Raw genomic sequence first — 17,768 nt, 5'->3', positions numbered from 1 at the left:
GAATATTATTAAAATCTTAACTAAGTGTCTCAGAATGAGACCTTAAACAGGGTCTCTGGAGAGGCAAGGAAGTGAAAAGGAGATCATTGTGACAGGCTGTAATCCAATGTGACTGATGGTATTCTTAAATGAAACAGACATGCGCAGCGAAGAGATAACATGAAAGCACACAGGGAGAAGATGGCCACATGCCTAGAATGACACATCTGCAATCCAGGGATTGTCGACAAATAGCAGAGCGGCATAGCTGAGGCCCCCTTACCACCCAGAGCTCTCAGATAGTATGGCCCTACTCACCCCTTGATCTCCGGCTTCCAGTCTCCACAACTGGGAGACAGCAAAGCTCTGTGTCTCAAACCATCCTGTTTATACTATATACATCAGTCCCCACAAACTAATAGATGTATATTTTCCAGCTGTTGAACAGACGTACACGCTCCTTTCCTGAGAAAAGAGCCCCCCCCAGCTATAAAGGTTGGATTTTATAACTTCCTCCAATCTTAAGATCCATTTTGAATGAGAAAGCTAACTAGATAACAGGACATGAAGCCAAAAAGAAAGCTGTCATAAGGGCTGCTGGTGGTGGCCTTGGACCCTGGCAGGAGAGACAAAATGTTGCTCCAAAAATAGATGGGGAAAGCTGGTAAGGAGCTGGGTGCCTTTGTCTTCCTATGTGGGCATCCAGGTAAGAACTGAATGACAACTTATCATGATGGCTGGAGAGGCATTTCATTTCCTCTGTGTGAAGAGTCCACTCTTCCCTACCCCATGTATGCGTGCATATGCTTGTGAAGGCCAGTGGTCAATATAAGGTATCTTTCTCAGTCCCTCTCCATTTTATTTACTGAGCATCTTTCACCGAACCTGAAGTTTGCTAGTTTGGAGAGTCTAGTTAGCCAGCTTGTCCCATTTTTGCCACTGGAGTGCTGGGATTATGGGTGAGCCACCATGTCTGCCCCATTTTTGGGTACGTTCTGGGGAATCCCAACTCTTGTCCATATGCGTGTATATCACAGATTATACCATCTATTGGCTCCTCTCTCCTGCCCCTGAAGCCTTTATTTTACTTGTTATTTGGAGGTAGACTCTTGTTAAGCTGCCTAGGATGATGACTCTGTAGCCCAAGCTGACTTTGCGCTTGGGAGTCTTCCACCTCAGTCTTCCAAGTAGCTGAAAAGTACAGACTAGTCCCAATACACATGGAGAAATCTACTACTGACCTGTGTTTTTCCTGAGAATAGGATGTCTAACCTACACTTAACACCCCACATCTTTCTGTTCTCTGTTAGTTTGGCTGAGGCCACCATGCCTGGAAAGACAGAGACTTGGAATTGCCTTTCTAAGCTTTCTAAATTTCAGTTTTTCACAACCTTGTGCTAAGGTTTGTCTTGGAACTAGAGAGCACGCAGGCCGTTCTACAGTAATAGGACAAGTGTTCAAAGAAGAATTTCTACTTAATGTAGAACGGAGTAATGGTAATGACCTTTAAAAATACCTTTGTGCTCATTTACAAGGCTTTAAGCAATTGCAGAATCCAGAACACTAATTTTAAAAAAGCTTGTTTGATCATATATGGGTTACATATGGTAACAGCTTTCAAGAACATCACATTTTTGCTTCATTTAGTTCTTTTTTATTTGAATAGAGCTCTTTCTCTGCTACCACAGCATACTGTGTCTTCTTATCCCTCTTAATGCTTGCAGCTGTCTTGGAAGGTCCCCAAAGGCAGGCATCACATGCTAATGCCATGGAAATAGGGGCCCAGAAGGGCAAAGAGCTTTGGCCAAGATTATGGTTGTGAAAATGAATTTGGGCCTCAGGCCTTTCCACCAGCCTGTTGGTATCTCTCCCCCTTTACAGTGAATCCACAGTCTTGGGCCATAACTGTGAATTAATCATCATGAGAGGAAAGGAGTCCTGAAGCACGTGACCTGTGGACTACTGCTCTAAGTCACATGGGGGAATCTGTCTTAGCGTCTGACTGCGGCTGAGCTATTTAGGAGAATGAGCAAAATCAGCATTCAGTGAGCAAAGCAAGCCACAGGGGCTCTGGAAGCAACTCCCTATCACCGTGGAAGGGCTGAGAGAAGCCCTGGGATGGCACAGGCATTGAGAGCCTTTCTAGATAGACTGAGCTTTGCAAAAACCACGAGGAGGCATGTGGTTAGGGTTTCTTGTGAGATTTCTATTACAGGCCATCCAGGGAAGGGCCAGAGGAGCACAGGTTGGACTTTCCAGGGAAAGCTGAACCTCATTTCCTCGATAACAGGTACTTGAGAATGGACTTAGGGTTGATGAAACTCTGTACAGCAAGAACAGACCATCATCCATGAGAAGATGTCCACGTCCCAGGACAAATGATCCCCACAGCCCAAGAATGCCGAGCAGCTCTTTGTGAACCCTCTTTCCCCCCAACAAACCTAGAAGTTCCTCACACTAAGTTACTAACTCTTAAACCCACCCTACCTCACGGGCGTTGGGTTTAAGGAGATAGCAGCAGGTGTTGTTTAATTTTCAATATGGCTTACCAAGCACCGGGTTAGAGCATCCGCTGTAATGCAAGAGCTAAGGGGACTTCATAGTAAACAGGCTTTTGACGTATTCTGGAACTTGACTATTTTGTCACGCATAGAGATAGAGGGCTTTCCCACTTGCTGTACACATAATTATTTACAAAGCTTTCTTATTTTATTACTAAGGGATATACACAAGCAGAAACCTGGTCCAACATTATACAAGACTGCTCCTCTGAGACGGTGTCCTGATTTTAGGAACAGATTTCATTGCAGAAGGAAGGACAAGGAACACGTATTGAGGCACCGAGCAAGGGCTCTCTCCGTGTACAGTCTTATAGGCTCTCCACGGCAGCCCTGTGTGATAGGTACTATTAGTACTCTAGAAGACACCGAGAGTTAGACAGGCAAGGAAGCTCGCTGAATACACGGAGCTAGGAAGTGGCAAGGACAAGATCGAAGAAGGTGCCAAGCTCACAGAAAAGAGGCCCGCCGTGGTGGCACATGCCTGTAATCCTAAGCACTCAGCAGGCAGAGTCAGGCAGATGTCTGTGAGTTTGAGGCCAGCCTGGTCTACAGAGAGTTCTAGGACAGTCAAAGTTACATAGTGAGACCATATCTCAAAATAAGTGAGCAAACAAGAGGGAACGACAAGTTCAGGTCATTTATGGGTATCAGAGTCTTTGGTGATGGGGAAGAGAAAAGCAAAGATAAAAGGTACTTCAAGTAGAGAACTCTAGGCCATTTTTTATTTCAATCATTCCTTATATTTGAGACTTTGAGAGAAAGAATCCACTTCCTATTTCAACAGAACACATTTATTCAATGACTACATGTATACTTAGAATATAATGAAGCCAGGGACATGTGGGATAGTCAAGCCTTCCCAGATCATGGATCGATCTATCTATCTATCTATCTATCTATCTATCTATCTATCTATCTGTCTGTCTATCATGTGTACATGTGCATATGCACGTGGAGGCTGCCTTCTTCAGTTGACAACAACCTTTTATTTCTGAGATGGGGCTTCTCACCAAACCCAAGCACCATCAATTTGCCTAGACGGGCTGTGTAGCAAACTTGAGGGGTCTGCCCATCTCCTTCACCCCAGAACTGGAGCGACAGGCACTCAGCTGAGACAGCTTTCTACATGGGTCCTGGGAATCTGAACTCAGGTTCTCAAGCGTATGCAACAAGGACTTTACCAACTGAACAATCTCCCAAGCCCTCCTTATATTCTATTTTGGTAAAGGAAACCCATTTGGCTTCTAAACAAAGCTGCCAGATGTGACAACTCTAAATCTGCCTGTCCATTTACCCAACAACTTTTCCTGATGCAAGCAAAAAATTTTTCCTATGGAAGTAGACAATCACATAGTCTTCATTACGCCTGGAGACAGGGACCATGTCTCTTTCTGATTTCATTATGTCTTTATAAAGAATTCTGGGCTTCACTTACCAAGCCTAGATGACTAGGTGGCTAGGTATCATGCAGAAACAGCTTGAATGGGAGGGAAGGGAGGAGTATTGACAGCCAAATAATTGAGTCAGTGGGTGACTCTTCATTAGTGCCAAATTGTACACATCCAGAGCTAGGCAGCTGTTGGGCACTGAGATTTTCACAAACTAACATTATAATGGAGAGAGGGAGAGAGAGAGAGAGAGAGAGAGAGAGAGAGAGAGAGAGAGAGAGAGAGAGAGAGAGAGAGAGAGAGAGAGAGAGCTGTATACAAGGTTGGAAAATTCTTCATTCCTGGTCAAAATCACTAGCGTGAACTTTGAAGTGTTGGAGAGAGAAATTGAGCTGAGTCTCCCACCCCCACTAACAGCATCTTGTGGTTTCACAGGCTCTTTTTTTTTTTTTTTAAAGAATCTTCTATTGTTTGAACCATGAACTTGGCTCATACGACGAACAGAACAACTGTGGCACCCACCTGTTAGGAATCAAGACTCGGGTATTAAAACCAGAAGTGCTGGCCCATTAGAACAGCCTGGCTTTCTTGCATGGAAGGCCAACCTCTTGTAAAGCCAGGGATTAGTATGTCCACACTGGGGCAGTAACTAAAGCAGGTGCTCATTCTACAGGTTGTTCTGGCTCATTTCCCCCCTTGACTGTATAAGTAGAAACTGAAATAGAATAAGTTCTCACATGGCATGGCGCCAGATAGGAGATGGGGAGGTACCAGACGCTCTTGTTTTTATATACACCTAGAAAACGGCAAGGCAATCTCTTGGCACAGAATGGCAGCCGCCTTCACTCTTTGGTGATGGCTGTTTTACAGAACGAGAGGGGAATCTGAATAAAGAGCTAGACAGAATTGTATTTGTCTGAGGATTCCATAATAATTTGCAAAGACCCACCTCATTATTATTTATGAAATGAAATGGATCTCCAGGGAGGAATTCTCTTCTTAGGCTCTCTTTGGGGGATTTTGCTTGTGGGAGACTGCAGATCTGTATTTATTTATTTATTTATTTATTTATTTATTGGCTTTCCCAGACAGAGTCTCTCTGTGTAGCCTTGGCTGTCCTGGACTCACTTTGTAGACTAGGCTGGCTTCAAACTCTCAGTGATTCACCTGCCTCTGCCTCCCGAGTGCTGGAATTATGGGCATGTGCCACCACGCCTTGCTTTTTTTCCTTTTTTCTTTCTTCCTTTTTTTTTTTTAAACAACTTGTAAGCACAATTTGTTATTTTAAGTACAAGGCTTGGGAGTATGGTTTTGTTTTAAGACTTTGTGAACATATAAGGTGACTTTTTAGCTTAGGCCTGGTAATATCCTTGTTTGGATTGCCCTATATGTACATGGCCTGGGACTTCCAGATCTAGTTAATTGGATTTGTTGGATGAAAGTGATGTTGATAAAAAGAAAAGGGGAGTTACAGAGGAGACAGTGAACTAAATCATCTTGTGGGATACAAGTGATTACAATTTTAAAACCAACTCAGGTTAGTCTTGAACTTGTGACAATCCTTCTGTCTCTACCCCACAAGTGCTGTGATTACAGGTGTGAGCCACCACGCCTAGCTTAGTTAGTACAGTTCCTAACATATAAAGGCTCAACCAGTGTTAGCTGCAATAATTATTATTTTTGTTAAGTATAGGCATAAAACTAAACTGCACATCAAAGCAGAACTTACTCATCAGGAAATACACTAAGTAGTTTTAACTTATGATCTCATTTCATTATCCCAGAACCCTATGAATTCTATTGTGCTATTATTGTGTGTATTTTACACAGGAAGATAGTAACGTTTAAAAAATAACACCCAAGGATGTACATGTATAAAAAATAGTGTAGGCTCTTCCCAGGATCATCCTGACACATTGACGTCACTCAGGTACTAAACTGTCTTGCCAATGTCTGGGCATTTTCAGAAGCTCGGGTTGTCTAGTGATGTAGCTCCATGATATAATGCTTCCCTAGCTAGCATATGCCCCGGCCTCCAAGGAAACAAACACTAAGCAAACGTTGAGCTGGGCATGTGGATACATGCCTATAATCTCAGCATTCAGGGAGGCTGAGACGTGAAGATCAGGAGTTTGAGGCTAGCTCAGGCTGCAGAGTGAATTCCAGGTGAGCCTAGGCTGCATAATAAAGACTCTATTTTAAAAAAGTAAACCTAAATCCCAAGAGAATAGGATACACAGAGTTAACCTCGAGTGGGGGTTCTACCACGTCCGATGTGGCCCCTTCCAACTCCTGGCTTTAATTTCCTCATATAACACAGGCTGTTATCATAAAGTGACCTCAAAGGACTGTGAGCTCGAGGGAGGTATGGAGAGGGCCTGGCACAGACCAACTAGCCTATCAATGGCAGTTATAGAGTGGGCTCAGGCAGCCTGCTGGCTGCAGGTCTCCACCTCCTCCCACGCTCTTCCACTCCTTTAGTTAGTCCCAACCAGAGTCTCATCAATCTGCCACTCTCCTTGGGGGTTGCCGGAAATTCCTGGCGCAGATGTCTCCTACAGGGACAAATTTTGAATATTCCTCCATGCGGCCCTGTTACCACTGAATTATGGGGAGAGAGAGGAGGAGAGAAGAGCCATTGAGAGGGAGAGGAGAAAACAAATGCCTTCTGTATACTCCTGCCCTGGCTCATGCCTGAAATAGGTGTTCGGTAAATACTACAGGAATGTATGTACAAGTGAATGGGGGGGGGCGGGGGAGACAGACGGCGGGCAGGCATCCTGGAAGAGAGTTTGACACCGTGGCAACTCTCCCTCACAGCACCTCCATGACACCTCTCTATCTTGGGGGCCTTCCTAGCTAGGTGTTGCAGTCAGCCCCCTCCTTCCCTTTACCAGCGTTGCAAGCAAAAGCTGAGAAGTCCCATTCAAGATAACATAGAAGGTTAGGGGGCTCCCACTTTGTGTTCAGAGCACCTGAAATTTCCAGCTGTGGGTCCTAAACGGAGCTTCATTTTCCTGTTGGCCCCAGAAAGCTCCTCAATGTCTATCCAGATAGAATTCCACCCATCATTTTGCCATGTCCCCCTTTTGTTGTGACACCAAGCCGCAGGGGGCCATACAATGGATTCTACTTCCATTCTTCAGGTAGCACGTGAAAGAAACATGACCACCTGTGTACACAGGTGGATGAACGGGAGCGCTGGACCTCCATGCACTAACGTGCAGAGGGCTTGGGGACCAGCTATATCTCCTTCATAGGTGATGGTTTCTAACTGTATGTGTGATGGCTTCTCCATGTCCCTCATAAGCAGCACTTCTGTTCGGACATTTGTTTCAAATACGTTTTCCTTCCAGAACAATACCACTCAGGGCCACACAGTCCGAAATGGGTTTGACTTTTCCTAGGTGTGAAATATTCTGTTGGATGTGCTGATTTTCATACTGCCTTGCTGGAAAATTACTATCCACTTAATTGATTGCCTGCGTGGTGACCTCTCAACACAGGCAATGGCTTCACTCTTTACCTCTTGTTCCCGAGGAATTCCTAACCCCAGTTTCACCCCAATCCCTCTTTACCCACAAATTCTGCAAAACATCCTCTCTCCAAATAAAAACAACAAGGAACTGGGAATAGAGGGTGAGAATTCCACTCTTCATGCTGCAGTTGGAAACTTTAAAAAACGATTTTAAAGAGAACCATTAAGCCAGACCTTTGTAACACATGTAACTCCTTGATTGGTTCCACATTCACAGCATTTCTGGCTGGATCTGGTTCGGGGGATCTGACTCAGCAAACTTTTCTGTTTTATCTCATTCCACATGTGCAGAGAGTCGGGGATAGCTGAAGGTTGCCCCTTCGCTGTTAAAATTAAAAAAAAAAAATATGGGCGAAGACCAGAGCTGACTTCCAATGTGGATAATTGCAGCTCACGGGTCAGAGAAGGAGCCCCAGGGAGTGTGTTTATCATGTCCTGAGGTGGAGACCTTGAGGTGGGGGTAGTTTTGTTCTGACGGCAGTTGGTTAGGCAGCTGGTGGAGAACAGCTGCTGCAATGGGACAGCTTCTATGGAGGGCAGAGTTTAAACTTGGATTTCTATGTGGAACCGTCCAAGCTGACCTCAGCCTGGGTACAATCCTACCCACTGGTATCTGTTACAAGTTATGCCTGGCTTTCAAAGAGTTGAGAGAGTGAACCATGGAGACAAAGAAGGGCCCTCAGCCATGCTGAGGAAAAGCTGCCACCCAAAGGTGGCGATTCCACATGATCTCCTTGCTTTCAATGTGATGCTTTGATTGGAATTCAGTGCGGAGAATGTCCCGTGAACAGGGCCCCCATTTAAAGTTTAAAATGTCCTTTCATAACTGTTGGAATGGAGGTTTGTATACATAGAGAGCATCTAGGGTTTGCCCAATTCTGAAAAAAAAAAAAGTCCTTCCTGACTGTAAATCCTGCGCTCTGTAAATAATTTGTGAGTCCAAGAAGACCAATAACTTGCATTTTCCTATCCCACAGTCCATTGCGTTTCTGAAGCCCTCAGCCAGGGGTGGAGGAAAAGGCATCTGTGAGAGAAATGACAAATGGATCCAAACACACATATTTATTTAGTAAACAAGCTCATCATCATCTATATTTTAAAATCCATTGAGAGCAAATACAAGGGCAGAATCCATCTGGGGAAAGTATAGAAGCTACTTTCCACCTAGGCAGGCAGAGCAGCACTTATGAGCTGGGAAACAAAGTCCAAGCTGTTAAACCTGAAGGGCCACAAAGTAGCCCATGGGTTGGGTTATGAAAGTCCCAGAGGACTCATGTCCTCCTTCTTTGCTCCGTTGACATTTATGAAACATCAATACCCAAGTACAACATTGGTGGGTTCATGAGCCTTGCCTCACCTACCTAACCTGCACAGTGTTCAGAGGTAGACATTGTTGCTACCTCCTGGGAGAGGAGAATAAATGGAGGCCCAGAGACTTTAGATGGCTTGGCCAAGCAAGTCACATCCCAGAAAGGGACTAGAACTCAAAGCTGGACTAGTGGCTTCCACAGCTTGTCCTCTCCAAATAGATGACACAAACTCATGAGATCTCTCTGGAAGATGCTTCAGAAATGGGTAGTCTTACTTTATGTTATTGGCAGTGCTGGGGATGGAATCTTCAACCTCATGTGTGCTAGGCAAATGCTCTACCACTTAGGCAGGGGGCTTTCAATATTTGTTTGTCCAAACCGTTTCAGGGAAAGAGAGTTCCAGGACTACTTTAGAAGTTAGTTAAGGGGGCCAGGCCTCAAGGTAAAGACCTGTAAACCCAGCTACTAGGGAGGCTGAGGCAAGAGGATCATAATTTAAAACCTGCTCAGGCCATAGTGAGTTCAAGGCTACATTAGACAGCTTAAGAAATGGTGTCTCAATTTTTTTTAAGTCAAAAGAAGGCTGGGGCTGTTCACTGATAGAGAGCTTGTATACCTGCAGGATGTCCTAAGTTCAATCAGAAAGAAAAAAAAGCAGTTAAAGGATAGGGCTGATGTGGTGGTCGTACCCAAGATGCTTTCCAATTCCCCTTTATCTCTCCCTTTATTCGAGGGCTTGTCTGGATGGCTCCTGCTGGGGCTCTCAGCTCTCCTCAGGTTATTTATGAGCCATGCTAGGTTTCAGTGAGGCAGGCAGGGTAGGGAGGGGCTAGGGAGTGGAAATCTAGGTTGTTCTTTCCTTCTCTCTCTTTAACCTCCAAGCTATAAAAAGAGGCAAGCAACTGTCAACATATTTTTTGTTTTTATGAACTGGGATAGTTTTCCTCCCTGTTTAAAATATGTGGTTGTTCCCAGAAAAGTCCAATTTGTAAGGTTCTGGGACTCGTGTTCCTTCTTAGAGGGTGAGCACAGAAAAATGTTGAAAGGATCCTTCTAGTATATTCTTGTTGGTTCTGATTTGATTTGCTACCTCAGCTTTTGCTGTTACCCTAAATCTATTTCATCCTAAAAATTGTCACTAATTTTTACTCTTCTACTTTATATTATTTTATTTTGGATTATTTCATAGATTTTACATACTTATAAAATATAGTGTGATATAGTTCCATACATGTATATAAATACCTGGTTGTCAACTCAGGGCAATTAATATATCATTTTTTTGTATTTGTGTGGCAAATAACTTCAGATTCCATTCTTCTAGTTCTTTATAAAATACATTTTGAGACAGGATCTCACTATATCTCTGACTGGCCTGGTACTTGGTATGTAGACCAAGCTGGCCTCAAATTCACAGAGATCCCTTTTTTCAAGGCAGGGTTTCTCTGTGTTAGCCTTGGATTCGCTTTGTAGACAAGGCTGGCCTCGAACTCACAGTGATCCAACTGCCTCTGCCTCCTGAGTGCTGGGATTAAAGGTGTGCGCTAGCACCGCCCAGCCGGTATTCACATATTTTTAAAATCTAAAACAAATTGTAAAATACAGCCACTGACAAGTGTCAGAACTCAGCTAGCTAGGGAGACTAAGTACACACGCACACATTTCTCCCCAAGATCCTCTCTCCTGTTCTCTGTGTACTGGAGTTAAACTGTCTATGCAGTGGAGACGATGGGTGACTCCAAGAATCTATTACAAATTGCTGACGGGCAAAGGACCAGTGCTGGGGAGAGGGGGGGTCGGGGTAGGGAGGTTAAGAACCAGGACTTGGACATTTGCTCTATGAGGACACTGTGAAGAAAAGGATCAGACCAAGGTATGGCATAGCATCAGCAGATGACAGGACCCTGAGGACTACTTAAGGATGGAGAAAACAGAAAAGTTGGGGGGAGTGGGTGGGAGAAAGTTCAGGGAAGAGAGCCATTGAGCCAAGAGCAGCAGCTAGTAGAGGAGCAGCCGGGGCAAGGGCGAGTTCATGGAGAGTGTAGGGAGCAAAAGCTAATTCCAGACAAGGCAGGCTGTGAGAACAAGAGAGACTTGAGCAACAGCTCGGGTGTCATGCGGCTGTGAGGATAGCAATTTTCATTGTAACCTGGGGACTGAGCATGGGATTCAGGCAGGGAAGGACCTCACGTCCCTTAATGGGTGAGGGTGAGGAGGAGGTGGGGTGGAGTGGGGGAGGGGAGAGCCATGGTGGCTCAGGGCTGAATCCCAGTATACTGAGAAGACAGGACAAGCTGTTGTGTGAAGGGCTTAAACAGGTTGGACTTGTTCCTGAAATGTACTGCGTTGGAACGTGAGCAACCCCCAGTCGTTCCCACTGAAGAATCTGTCCTTCTTAACTGGCTGGCTCTAATGCTCATAATAAGGGTAAGAAACCTGAAGAAGAATGAAGAAAGGCATTTAGGCACCAATTACAAGTCCAGTGGAGGGAGGGTATCATCTCTCAAGTACTTTATATTCTCACACCCCACAAGAGTGATGCAAAACGTACTTTTCTTCCTTTTTGTGTGTGTGTGTGTGTGTGTGTGTGTGTGCTTTTTTTCCGAGACAGGGTTTCTCTGTGTAGCCTTGGCTGTCCTGGACTCACTTTGTAGAGCAGGCTGGCCTCGAACTCACAGCGACCCACCTGCCTCTGCCTCCCGAGTGCTGGGATTAAAGGCGTGCGCCACCATGCCTGGCTGCAAAGCATGATTTTTGATCCCCACTAGTCCTTATATATGTGCTGATGTGCACATTGTTCTATGAAGCACATTCAGAGTTGGGATTTTACATCTCACGGAATGAACAATGGGCCCTGAGACTCCAAAGATGGGAGTGCATTTCTTTATTATCATTAAGCAAGCCCTGTAGAAAAAGCTGAACAGCAGTTTTTATTCCAGGATAGTCTCCGTATCTACAGAGTCTTATCCACTGTGATAAGTGGGGTAGCCAATGTTTCCCTACTCTGTGAGAGAAAACAAATACAAGCTAAAGTCCATCTTCCTGTGAGTAACTGTTTAATTTAGCTAGGGTCTTGCTACTCGCCCCCCTCCATTCCCCCTCCCCCCACCCCACTCCCTACCCCTGCTGCCTTCATATACCAAGTACCTTCCCTGCGTCAGATGCTGGTATCATGAAAAAAAGAGCACACACACACACACAGAGACAAAAAGCCTCAGAACTCATGAAATTTCCAGTCCAAAGTGGGAAACAGACATTAAAATAGATTCCACACATCCTCTTATTGAACATTAAATACTTCATCTCACACTTTTGTAATTACAGATCTAACAAATACTGGAAGGTTAGATTCAAGAGTTATCAGGGTGGACAACAGGGGAATCTAACCTAGCGCTGGGCTCCCGGCAAGGCCTTCCTAAGGGAGAGGAGAGCCAGCAGTCGCCAGAGTCAGGGGCTGCAGACAGGGAAGCTAGCAAGCCTCCATGGGTGAAACAGCTGCCCAAGCAGCTGCAGGCCCCCTCACTCCTCTTCTTATTTTCCCCTGTTGCCTTATCTCTCTCTCCTCCCCAGCACTCTTTCACCTCTGCTTTCAGGCCGAATCACCCTTTCCCCTCATCTGAGCACAGTTCAGTGGAGCCTTCGTCTTTCATCTTTGAAAATGAGTCAAGGAGCCAGAATTGCATTGCATGAAAACTCCGTCATCTTGGAAATGTGTGTGTCTTGTCGACGGGGGATAAATGATAACATTTAAAAAATATTGCCTTCGAGATGCTCACATTGCATATACTGCCACAAAATTGAAATCACCTGGAGTGCTTCTTTTTGACAAATAGTCTTTTGAGTCAGAAGGAACTGACTAGAGACTTCTCTGTGCTGGGGGAGGCCGGGGTGAAGCCCTCTGTACAGTTTTACCGCTCCAGACCCTACCCTCACGGCCCCTCCATGTTGTCCTTCATTCTCTCTTTTAATTGTACCACAGTTTGTTTAACTAGACACCTATCAAAGGACATTTGGGGTGTTTCAAATTTTTTTTTTTTTGCTATTATAAATAAAGCTTCTATAAACATTCATGTATGAGATTTAGTGTGGATATAGTTTCATTTCTCTGGGATAAATGCCCAGGAGTGCGATTACTAGGTCCTATGGTAATTACATGTTTAGTTTTGTAAGAAACTGCCAAAGTGTTTTTGCAGAGTGTTTTTGTAGCATTTTTCATTCCCACAGCAACGTCTGAGAGATCCGGTTTCTCTGCATTCTCCTCAGCATTTGGTATTGTCACTGTTTTCTATTTCAGCTGCTCTCATAGGTGTGCTGCTCCACTGTGGTCTCAGTTCATATTGCCTTAACGGCGCCCATCTTTTCACATATCCACCATCCTTACTTCCTCTTTGCTGAAACGTAAATTCATCTCTTTTGACCATTTTTTAAATTGGATTTTTTTCTACTGATTTTCTTATACTGTTCACTAATCAGAAACACCATTAATTTCTTCTAATTCTGTAGCTGGTCTTATAAAAATCTCTTAACATAGGTCTTTCACATTTTAAAACGTGCTTTTATGAGACAGGGTCTTGCTACACAACCCAGGCTGGCCTTGATCACAGAATTCTAACTTCACCTGATAAGCACACAAATAAAAGGCGTGTGCTACGGCTTGCTTCTGGAATCTTTCACATTTATTTTTATTTGATATACATTTGTGTTTTGCCTACATGTGTCAGGAGTCAGATCCCCTGGAACAGGAGTTATGGACAGCTGTGAAATTGAATCTGGGTCCTCTGGAAGAACAGCCAATGCTCTTAACCAAGCCATCTCTTCAGCCTCCATACAAGATACATCCTTGCTTGTGTGTGTGGGGGGTGGTGGTGCTGGGGAGGAGCTTGTTTTTCGAGACAGGATTTCTCTGTATAGCCTAGGCTGTCCTGGAACTCATTCTGTAGACCAGGCTGGCCTTGAACTAGGAAATCTGCCTGCCTCTGCCTCCCAAGTGCTGGGATTAAAGGTGTGTGCTACCAATGCTCTGGGAATCTTTTACATTTTGATCAGGTGCGAGTCATTGATTTGATCATGAGACTCCCACGCCTAAGTGATTTTAGACTAAGCTCTGGGATCTGAAGATGATTTCCTGTTTATTTTGTGAGTCTTTTCACCCTGAATATGTCTGAGTCCATTATGAACTTTTAACATATAAAATATGGTCCTGAGGTTCATGTTCGTGATGGTTAATTTTGTTTATCAACTTGGTTTGTGCCTTTGCTGGGAGCCTGGGAGCCTGGGAGCCAGCTAGCCTGGGGTATGCTGCTTCCTAGCAGATATCCCACTGAACAGATACCCTGGCTGAATAAAGAGGAAGATGAGCCCCAACTCAAGCAATCTTGTTCTCTAACCTCCCCATGAGTGTCATGGCATGAGCATGCCTTCCTGTTAACTAATGAACTAATTTAAAAAGACTCCCTTCCCATTGAGATGTGTTTGGATCTTTAAAAGAAATCAAGAAGCCACACTTACGTGCATCTCCTCCTGGGGTTTGCTGTTCTGTTGGCTTATGTGTTTGTCCGTCTGCCAGCACCATGCTGTCTTGATTACTGATTATGCGTAATAGAGCCAACAGACTCCTCCCACTTCGTTCTTTATCCTTCTCTTCCCCTACTCCCTCTCTCTCCAGTACTGGGGATCAAACTCCAGGCCCTGTGCACATCAGACAAACACTCGGTCCTCTGTCCTCCTTTATTGCTATTGGTTTTGAAACGCCCCTGCAGCAATTGTACATATTTATGGGAAGGTCAGTATGGTGTGCCAATTATTCCTAAAGTGTCGATTTGTTTTATACTTAATTAATTTCCAGGGTTTTGAGTCACGCACAGAGGAATGAGGAAAAGTATGTCTACTCCAACTTTCTAGTGGCAAAACCCACTTGACTCTCAGGATTCCACCTTTCCAGTTAGTTATGAAGTTTCAATGACGTTTAGAAATCACATGATAATATGCTGTCTTTGCTGAGCAAGTGGCTCATACTCACGTAGTTTTGACATGTTGGGGCAGGACTACAAGTGATAGCATCCACAAAGCTCTCTAGCTGCCGAAATGGTGGCAGATTGCTTGAGTCTACGCTGCTTAAGAACTAATAGGTCTCTGGGATTGCTTACAGTTAGATGGGTGCCTAAGAGGCTACAGAGAAATACATGGCTGCAACTCTCAGGGACGTGGCTGAGAAGACAAGAAAATACTTATCCGTCCTAAAGACTGGCAACTATTACCTTGCAATAGGTGCTTGTATGAGTGAATGCTGTTGAATAAACACTAATTGCTATTTGTTCTTTGTGCGTGTGCATGTTTAAGTGTGTACACGTGTGTGTGTGTGTGTGTGTGTGTGTGTGTGTGTGTGAGCACATGCGCGTGCGCGTGCGCGTGTGTGCGCATGCTTGGAGACTGAAGGATTTTTGTTTTCCAGACAGGTCTTCTCACTGAGACCTGGGGCTGCTAGCCAGGGATCTGTCTGTCTCTACTGCGTCGCTGCTAGAATTACAAGTGCACAGTCATGCCCAGCTGCTTTACATGGGCTCTTGGGATTGAACTCAGGTCCGCATGCTTGCTCTATAAGTACTTTACTGATTGAAGTGTTTTCTTAGGGAGGTAGGAGTTAAGCTGTCTTGTCAGTAGGGTAGGATCTACAGATGTTTTTGAAGGAAAATGGACAGAATTCGTAAAACCCGACTCAGGGCGGGGACTGGAAGAACAGAAGGCAAATTCACTCTGGCTCAGATCCTTGGTGACAGGGAAACCACATGAATTTCATTTTGTATCTGATAATTTAGAGCTGATTGTAAAATATCCAGGCACATATAAATATTTGGAACACTTACAGGTGAGGAAAACATCTAACTAGAACATTCTTTTTACCTAAGAATCTCCAGAAGATGTAGGCCCTGGTCTCAGTTTTGTAACTAGAAAACCATGAGAATTAAAGGAATCCAAATTTTTTTTCCCCTGTTTTGACTTTCTCATCTGTAAAATGAGGTGCTTTGCTAAGTGGTATTTCTTTGAACTAATACTTATTTCAGCCCAGGACCAGCATTTGGAAGGAATCTTATTCTTGTTGAAATATTTTTCTTTCTGCAATAGTTCTAGGATTCTGTGATTTCTTAAGATATCTGCCTTTGCTGTGATCTTATAGTGGGGGACAAGGTCCCCTTCTGTCACAGACCTAGGGGAAGGCAATAGGGTGAAAGAGGGAGGGAGGGGGAACAGGAAGATACAAGTGAGGGGATAACAAATGAGATGTAATCTGAATAAATTACTTGAATAAAAAAAATATATCTGCTTTTGGTAGCTGCCTTTTTTATTTAGCACTTATTCCTTCACCCCCTGCTCCCACCCCCCACCCCACCCCCACCCCTGCAACAGGGTTCATCAGTTTATATCATGCCAAACTAATAAAGTCAGGGCGGGAAAGCTGTGCAGGTTGGGTCTCAATCCTGTTAGACTCTCTGAGCATTTCTGTTTTTGAATGCTCCTCCACTCTAGGGAGTACAGTGGGCACATAGCCATTAGGACACAGGAAGTGAGGCTTCGTGCTATATTAAAGCTTTTGGGTTTTATTTATGTCTGGTTTCTCCAGCATTTGTTCCACAAATCTGGAGAGTTGAAAAACGGGTGGGAGTGGACAGAGGGTAGGATAAGAATTTGCTAGAAGATGAGAAACTAATGAATGTCCTTTCAATAGCAAACTCCCAGCACTTAATGCTGAAAAGACTTTCAGGTTTTATTTTGTTTTTCTGGAAATCAAGCACTGCTGTGACTCTCCATATAGCGCCCAAAGGGGTTTCATATTATTAAGATTTTAGCTAGATACTCGATCATCAAATTTTTTATTTTTCAAATCAAAGATATTTTTTAGATTTTAAAGCGGGACAATTTAATTATAAAAATAAAGAAATGAAAATAATTCATAGTCCCACGACATAGAGCTAACTACTCTTAAAATTAACATTTATTTCCTTCTAGTCTTCTACACACACACACACACACACACACACACACACACACACACACACACAGAGTATCATGCCATATGCTCGTTTCTATATCATTTTCTCCTCCATTTAATTTAGGCTATGAGTACTTCCCCATTAAACATTCTTCTAAACATGATTTGGAATAATTTCATACTATGTAACTATATAGCATTTCATAATGTTTTTTACATAGGCATTTCAGATGTTTTCACTTTATTTTAAAATATGCTACAACTAATTTCTTAGTAATTTTATATATCTATTATATTTCAAATACTTATTTTATTAATTAATACTTTATACATATTTATAAAGTATAGTGTTATAATTTGATAATGTAGATGATGTATAATGATTCAATCAGGGAAACTGGCATTTCTCTTTCCTTAAACACCTACATATTTATTATTAACACATAATGATTGTGCTTTTGAAAAGATGAATTTCTTAGAAAAAGCCTCTCAGGAGGTAGAGGAGAAGAACACCGTTAATGCTATGGCACATTTTGCACCTAGCTGCCCATGTGTGTGAGTTTATACCAATTTGTGTTCCTACGGGTGCTGAAGGATGCCTAAGTTTCTGCATTAACACAGAACCCCTCCCCATTATGTATATGGGCACTATGTATTTCAACTCAAAAGTATTTTATAAGCCCCTCGTACATGTTGTGTCTCAGCCTTTCCAGACATCCTAAGCTGTTCCTAAGCAGAAGCCCCTGCTATACGCCTGGTAATTAGACGCATTATTTATGCCAAGTAAATGCCAGATAAGACACATATGAAGATGATTAAACATGCAAGTGGAAAATAACAACACATAATTCTCCATGGTTAGGGCTGACACTACTTAGCCTTTAAATAGTTACTCATCGGAGGAAGACACCAATGTAGCTAATTAAAATAATTTAGGTCCCATGAACACTGAAAAAAGAATGCATTTACAGGACTCTTGCAAAACACAGAGGTTGAGTGGTGATT

At 43.6% G+C, this 17,768-nt stretch overlaps 1 protein-coding gene across 2 annotated transcripts in view; it reads right to left on the bottom strand.

The window, feature by feature from the left end:
• PLAC1 (placenta enriched 1) overlaps window positions 1-17,768 on the bottom strand; it is a 174,579-nt gene that overhangs the window by 9,485 nt on the left and 147,326 nt on the right. The gene's annotated exons all lie outside the window — the stretch shown is intronic.

The sequence above is a fragment of the Acomys minous genome, assembly GCF_964271855.1.
Source record: "Acomys minous genome assembly, chromosome: 7".
Classification (NCBI taxonomy): Eukaryota; Metazoa; Chordata; class Mammalia; order Rodentia; family Muridae; genus Acomys; species Acomys minous.
Note: the sequence above shows the minus strand (reverse complement) of the source record. Positions and strands in the feature narration are given on the sequence as shown.